The sequence below is a fragment of the Triticum aestivum genome, chromosome 4A, assembly GCF_018294505.1.
Source record: "Triticum aestivum cultivar Chinese Spring chromosome 4A, IWGSC CS RefSeq v2.1, whole genome shotgun sequence".
Lineage (NCBI taxonomy): Eukaryota > Viridiplantae > Streptophyta > Magnoliopsida > Poales > Poaceae > Triticum > Triticum aestivum.
This window is the reverse complement of record NC_057803.1, coordinates 282,934,073-282,942,565: the sequence shown is the minus strand read 5'-3', so window position 1 is coordinate 282,942,565 and position 8,493 is coordinate 282,934,073.

Genomic DNA, 8,493 nt, shown 5'->3' with positions numbered 1-8,493 from the left:
GGGAAAGGTAAGACCCACTTACAACACAACAAATTCGCGGATCAAAACCAGCAAAACTTCATCAAGACTCACAAATCACAAAAAAATGGGGCTATTTTTGTGGGGATTTTTGAATTAGGACGAAAAACAACAAAATCAAGCTAGAAAACACAACGAGGAGGCTCCGAAATCGTGATCAACGTGGCTCTAGATACCTAGATGATGTAGGGTGGAACCCTAGATGGCCGATCTTTCACGAAAGGAGTGGATCCCGTGATGAACACGAAGAACACCAGGAGAAAACATGATGGGAAATGCGAGGGGAAACATGAGAGAATCACTCCAACCAACAAGAATGATCACACATATGCTAGATCCTCAAACACATAAGAGATACATGATCCACGGTCAACTAAGGACGATACAAGTTGCACGATCTTCTCCGTGAGGAGGTCTTGAGGTTCTTCCCCTGATGGGGTCTTGAATCCGCTTGGAGGATCTTCTCCAAGGAGGCGTGATCTCCAATGAGAAGATAATTAACCAAGTGGATGAGCAAAGTTCTCACACAAATATGAGCTAATCCTTTGCTAACCCTAGAAAAGTGGTGGTGGAGTCATTTATATAGGCAAAGGGGTCGAAGGGGTACATGGGCTTCGGCCCAACACGCACACGTAGGTGGTGGTCCGGATGATCCAGGCTTCAGGGACCCGGATGATCCGGGAGGGGGTCCGGACGAGGCGAGTAGACGGGCGGCGACGTCGGCGACCCGAATGTCCGGAGGGGGGTCCGGACGTCCGGTCGGGGTTCGGATGATCCGGCCTCGGGGTGCAGCTTCGGGTGCTCTCGGGTCTCCACTTATCCGGATCGTCCGGGGTTGGGGTCCGGATCGTCCGGGTTGTGTCCGGATCGTCCGGGGCTGTGGTCCGGATCGTCCGGGACCTCGTCCGGATCATCCGGCCAGCCTGGGACTTAATTGAATTCTTCTCCGTCTTCACGCATGTCTTCCGCTTCCGATCCTTCTTGCTGCTTAGCTTCTCCTTGGCTAACTCCTTGGTACCTGAGTATGCATAATGTGTCTGTTTGAGGTAGTAGCCATGTCTCATGTGCATCGAAGTGGAATGGTGAGAGGAGAGATGTCACCTCGGTTTTGAGAGCTCTTGCACGTGCTCGTGTCATGAGTCTTCTAGGCACTTGGTGAGACGATGATAGGTCCATGGGGATGACCTTGGGATGCTCCGCATCAGGAACCAATTGCTACAAGTGAATTGTCTTGATTTCTTGCCTAGGATTTTGACCATTAACAAAATTAAAGAACCTCCTAAGGGTTATAGGTGTGAGATTGAAGAATTGCATTCCAAAGACGATAATGCTTAGATCTATTCGTGCTTTATGCCTAGCTAAGGAAAACAATTCTCATTTTTAGCAGAAGCATGATAAAATACTGATTCTTTTTGCAGAAGATTAATAAAAAAAATTCTTAGGTCATACTAATTTTTCAGGATTTTTGGAGTTAAAGAAGGATTCGAAATATCCAGATTGCTACACACTGTTCTGTTTTTGACAGATTCTGTTTTTCGCATGTTGTTTTCTTATTTTGATGCATCTATGGCTAGTATCGGGGGGTATGAACCATGGAAAATTTGGAATATAGTAGATATTACACCAATATAAATAAATAATGAGCTCATAATAGTACCGAAAGTGGTGATTTATTTTCTTATACTAACGGAGCTTATGAGATTTTCTGTTGAGTTTTGTGTTGTGAAATTTTCATGTTTTGGGTAAGGATTTGATGGACTATGGAATATGGAGTGCCAAGATCCTAAGCTTGGGGATGCCCAAGGCACCCCAAGGTAATATTAAAGGACAACCAAGATCCTAAGCTTGGGGATGCCCCAGAAGGCGTCCCCTCTTTCGTCTTTATCTACCGGTAACTATACTTGAGGCTATATTTTTATTCACCACATGATATGTGTTTTGCTTGGAGCATCATGCATGATTTGAGTCTTTGCTTTTTAGTTTGTCAAAATCATCCTTGCTGTACACACCTTTTGAGAGAGACACACATGAATCGCGGTTTATTAGAATACTCTATGTGCTTCACTTATATCTTTTGAGCTAGGCAAATTTGCTCTAGTGCTTCACTTATATCTTTTTAGAGCACAACGGTGGTTTTATTTTATAGAAATTGATGAAATCTCGCACTTCACTTATATTATTTTGAGAGTCTTTAAAACAGCATGGTAATGTGCTTTGGTTATAAATTTAGTCCTAATATGATAGGCATCCAAGAAGGATATAATAAAAACTTTCGTATAAAGTGCATTGAATACTATGAGAAGTTTGATTCCTTATGATTGTTTTGAGATATGAAGATGATGATATTAAATTCATGCTAGTGAGTAGTTGTGAATTGGAGAAATACTTGTCTTGAAGTTTGTGAATCCCGTAGCATGCACGTATGGTGAACCTGTATGTGATGAAGTTGGAGCATGATCTATTTATTGATTGTCTTCCTTATGAGTGGCGGTCGGGGACAAGCGATGGTCTTTTCCTACCAATCTATCCCCGTAGGAGCATGCGCACAATACTTTGTTTTGATGACTAATAGATTTTTGCAATAAGTATGTGAGTTCTTTATGACTAATGTTGAGTCCATGGATTATACACACTCTCACCTTTCCTCCATTGCTAGCCTCTCTAGTACCGCACAACTTTCGCCATTACCATAAACCCACCATATACCTTCCTAAAAACAGCCACCATACCTACCTATTATGGGATTTCCATAACCATTCCGAGATATATTGCCATGCAACTTTCCACCGTTCCATTTATATGACACGCTCCATTACTGTCATATTGCTTTGCATGATCATGTAGTTGACATCGTATTTGTGGCAAAGCCACCATTCATAATTCTTTCATACATGTTACTCTTGATTCATTGCACATCCCGGTGCACCGCCGGAGGCATTCATATAGAGTCATATTTTGCTAAGTATCGAGTTGTAATTCTTGAGTTGTAAGTAAATAAAAGTGCGATGAGCTTCATTGTTAGAGCATTGTCCCATGTGAGGAAAGGATGATGGAGACTATGATTCCCCCACAAGTCCGGATGAGACTCCGGACAAAAAAAGGGCAAAAAAAAGAGAGAAGGCCCAAATAAAAAAAATATGAGAGAAAAGCGAGAAGGGGCAATGTTACTATCCTTTTACCACACTTGTGCTTCAAAGTAGCACCATGATCTTCGTGATAGAGAGTCTCCTATGATATCATTTTCATATACTAGTGGGAATTTTCATTATAGAACTTGGCTTGTATATTCCAATGATGGGCTTCATAAAATTTCCCTAGGTCTTTGTGAGCAAGAGAGTTGGATGCACACCCACTTAGTTGTCGTTTTGAGCATTCATAAACTTATAGCTCTAGTGCATCCGTTGCATGGCAATCCCTACTCACTCACATTGATATCTATTGATGGGCATCTCCATAGCCCATTGATATGCCCAGTTGATGTGAGACTATCTCCTTTTTTTTGTCTTCTCCACAACTACCGTCCATACCACCTATAGTGCTATGTACATGGCTCACGCTCATGTACTGCGTGGAAGTTGAAAAAGTTTGAGAACGTTAAAAGTATGAAACAATTGCTTGGCTTGTCATCAGGGTTGTGCATGATTTAAATATTTTCTGTGATGAAGATGGAGCATACACTGGTGCACGTCGGTCCTAAACAACCGGTTTTTAACCCCTTTCCACGGTGGCATATGGAACCGTCTCAAAGTGAGTGTGGGCGATAGGGGGGGTCCTTCCCACACGACCAGGAAACCGCCAGGGATAGGGAGCCTTGATGCATACAGTTGTCCCTGTATAACCGTTTCTGATATCTTGAATATCCCAAATGCTTCATCCTTGCTACTCGTTTGTGCTTGCATTGCCATCGCAGTTGGAGTTTTGTGGTTCTGCCTAAAACCAGGCAGATTCTAGGCACGGGAGCTTTCCAGGCAGATTTTAGGCAGATTCCGGGCACGGGAGATTTACGATACCTGGCACATCACAAACAGTTCATGATTATAAACCGTGTATGATAGGTAGACAATCACACACATTTAGTTTTCTAGCACCATATGTGATAGTGTCTGACATCACACACGCTTTGCGAACGGCAACTGTGTGCATGCTTGCACATGTTTCCTCTCTGTGAACCGTCTCGGATTATGGTGTATATTGCAAATGTTTGTGTTTTACCAACCGTGTGTGCCTTAATGACCTGCACAACGTAATTTCTTCCTAATTTAATTGCTGCTATTTAAAATTGTACCTAATTTAAACTTGAAAGTAGGCTATAGCTTTATTCATATCCTCAGGTTCAAACAACCAATGCATTATTCGATTCACAGGTACATATGTTTAAGAATTACAGAAGCACCAAATAAAGAATGATGTACCAGGGTTCTATACTTGTACTATTACAAATGGTAAAGAAAGAGGCGACAGACATTCCAGTTGCTGAATAAGGTGAACAACAATTGGAATAAAGCTATAGGGTTCTTACTTACCATCCTATAGTTCACTATTGTCTTGCATAAAGTGTAAACAAAAAGTTCGATTGACATCTTTTGACCCATTTTAGTAACAATCTTTATCAGTTTCCTCACTTGATGCTGGTTCATGAATATCTCATTGCCCCATGCGCAGAAAGGGTCGAAGTGTGGATCTTTGGCAATGATATATAATTACCTAAAAGCACCAAGTTAATATTAGAAGCTAAACAACAATTGAAAAATGATCTAGTACAACATTCCATCCATCCCATTATATAAGATTTCATTATATGTATATCTAGACATCATCAGAACATTAAGGTAACACTCTTCCTTGTTGCTATGTAGCCTGGGATTGCATATTTAGTCATTCAGTACAATGCATGTTGCTAAACAACAACTGAAAAACGAAAAGGCATGTTAACTGCAATATCCTTAACAGCAACCAAATATCGTAATTTAGAGTGGTATTGTTGAAACTGTTATTGATGAAATTGAACTGCACAAAAAATAGTTGCACATATAGAGCATCACATTGTGAAGAACTGAAATAAACAAGTCATAAGGACATCTCTAGGCGATACTTAAAAAGTTAAAGGACTAAAACCCTTAGTGGATATATATACTCCAGCAATTTTTGGCCTTTTCTAGTCGATCCCCTAAACTTAAGGTTGTAAACTTCAATTTGATCAAGTTCAAAGTAGGTTCAACCGAAAGTAGCATGCATTCAAACATAAACATAGATAGTTTTGCATAACCAAATATAAAACATAAATTTAAACTAAGCTAAACTACTTTCGGTCGAAATAGAGGTCGAGCCAATCCTTCCTCGTCATGTACGGTGTGCCGCGAGCCGGGTCTGGGCCAGTACCGTCGTTGGGGTCGTTGGGGAAGGCACTCCTCCACTCGTCGATGTCGATCTCCTCGTCCTGGGGGCCCACCTCGACGCCCTGCGCGCCGCCGTCGCCGCCGCCTTTGACCTCGCCATTAGAGGAGAGTGCGATAACCTCGCCGCCCTCCGCGCCGCCATCCTTGTCGCCTTCGACCTCGTCATCGGAGGAGAGCATGATAACCTCGCCGCCCTCCGTGCCGGCAAAGATCGCATGCTCTGCCTCCACGAGCTCCGGGTGCTGCCGGCGGAGCTCTTGCATGTAGGCCTCGGCGGTGGCCTCGGCCTCGAGACGCTCCCACGCCTCGTGGTCCTCCCACGCCATAGCCGAGCTCACCACCCCTGGCTCCGGCGGAACGAGGTGGACCGGACATGTGCCAAAGGGGAAATTGAGCCTAGCCGCCGCGTCGTAGTAGCGGACCTGCCAGCGGACATACTCCATGGCCGCGAGCTCGGCTGTGTGGAAGCTACCAAGCCACCGGCGGGTGTGGATCTCTTGATCTGTAATCTCGGCGACCCACGTCCCTCACCGCCGCTGCCGGACCTCGAGGTAGGACTTCGTCGGCTGCCGGGTCCGGGGGAGTACAGGGAAGTCCTTGAACCGATGTAGGGGCGCGGAGGCAGGCGAATCTGGGGACCGACGATGGTGGATCGGGCCCGCGGAGGATGACAGGGACACCTCGGCAGCCACCTCGCCGACATCGGGCGAAAAGGCCGCGATAAACCCCTTTTTGGCCATTGGCTACTTGAGCTCCCCGGCATACATGCAGAGGTTGAGGATGGAGGCGCCGGTGATGGTGGCGACCTACCAATGGTTTCTAGGGTTGTGTGTGTCTGTGTGAGCGGAGGTTGTGTTTGAGGAAATACTGCGGCAACTGAAAATTTTACTAGGCGGGAGTAACAAGGCGGGGCTACTGAAAATTTGGATCAAGGGACTGAAGAAAAGAGGGATGCAGAGGCGGGAGTTTTGGGGGAGCGAGCTAGTGTGCTTGACACGCTGGCTGTGGACTGTAGCCGACGCACCTTCTCGCGTAAGCCATAGGCGTACTATACACCGACGGTGCTCCAAGATATTTGTACTACATCTCACATGGTTGCTGATAATAAATTGTGTGCGATCTACTTGATTTTTCATCTTGGTTTGAATTACATAATGGGGTCATAGCGGTAATGGATGGTGTTTGAATTGCTAGACCTTTTATCTGCAGTGAACATGCAACTATATGTGTGTCCTAAAGAATTGGAATTATTCAGGGTTCGTTTGGACATTTCATACATTAAACTAGTTTTCTAGCCATTTCAGGTACACAATTCAAAATTAAACTACATGCACATGCTCCAGTGCATACAAATTGGTTGAAAAATCAAATTTTTGTCCTTCAGTGCATGCTTAGGTCCCATGGAAGAAATGGGAATGAATTTTCCAGGGTTCGTTTGGCCTTTTTATACATTAACTGGGTTTTCTAGGCATTTTATGTGCATAATTCAACTTTGAACTACAAGCACATGCTCCAATGCACTAAAGTTGGTTGAAAAATCATATGTGTGTCATTGGGTGAATTTCTAGGTCCCATGCAAGAGATGGGAATGAATTTCAAACACCAAGGCATTGTTGATTGCCGGCAAAATGTTGAGATGCCTGGTTTTTAAATTCTAGTAAATCCAAAACTTATCTGAAATTCATGAAACTTGGCATGCTATCATGGAGCGGCATCAACATGCCGTGGTGAAAATTTTGCCCCATTTGGGGCAGGTTTGGGTTTAAGCTTCTCACAAATCAGAGTTTCTCACAGCAAGCATGATGGTTTCGATAGGGAACGTACCACCTTTGGGGACGAGACGATATCCATTGCCTCTTATTGCTTTCAAAAAATTTCTAGTGCAACATAGAACAACAGGAGTGTTGTGTTCAATCTTGGAATTTTCTGGGGTTCGTTTGGCCTTTTTATACATTAACTGGGCTTTCTAGGCATTTTATGTGCATAATTCAAATTTGAACTACAAGCACATGCTCCAATGCACCAAAGTTGGTTGAAAAATAACATGTGTGTCCTTGGGTGAATCTATAGGTCCCATGCAAGAGATGGGAATGAATTTCAAACACCATGGCACTGTTCATTGCCGGCAAAACATCTGAAATTCATGAAACTTGGCATGCTATCATGGAATGGCGCCCAACATGATGTGGTATTTTTCGTGTCCATTTTGAGAGAAGGCGCACTCGAATAATGACAGCCAACAAAGGCATTTTGAAAAAATAGTTGCCACTTAATATCTCAAACGTTTGTATAATTCAAAACGTGTGCATTCTGTTAACCATTCATGTGACGCCACATGTCTTTGTTTTAATGGCTATAGGAGGTGCCATGAGAACAGCTGCTTGACCTTGACTGAACGGGAGGCGTGCGAGCGCAGTCCGGTGCGCGGGCTGACCGAGAGGCGTGCAAGTTGTCCCCCAATGCGTAGGCTCACCGGGAAGCGTGCGAGCTTTACGCTACGCAGGCTCACTGGGAAGCTTGCCCTTTGACTTCCATGGCCGCCCGCCTTCCTCTCCATTAATGGCGCCTAAGCCGCTGTTTAATACGGGCCACCTTATTGTTCACCTCCTATTCCCCTCCATCCACAGACCTCCACCGCCATGGCGCAAAATGATCATCTACCACTAGTCTTCAAGTTTGGTGAAGACGACTCCGAGACGGAGGAGATAGAAAATAAGGAGGAATGGGGCCTCATGGACATGGCCCAGAACGAGCTGGCCGTGGCGGTTGCTGCCCCCGTTCTCGTCCCAGCTCCCATCCACGCGCCCGCGCTAGCGACCATCCCTGTAGCATTAACGGGCTGGTCGCCGAGCACTATCGCCGAGCTGGAAGCCGCGGGCGTCAGTGAGGTCTCTGTGGACCTGCACGAGTTCGTGTACATGCCAGCACCAGCGCCCGTGCCCATGCCCATGAGCGCCCCTCCACCCACCGTGTCGTCGGCCCCTGTGCATTTGGCTGCATCCACCGTGCCCGTGCGCGCCCCTCCACCCGCCGCGGCGCTGGTCCCCGTGCGTTTGGCTGCACCCACCGTGCCCGTGCC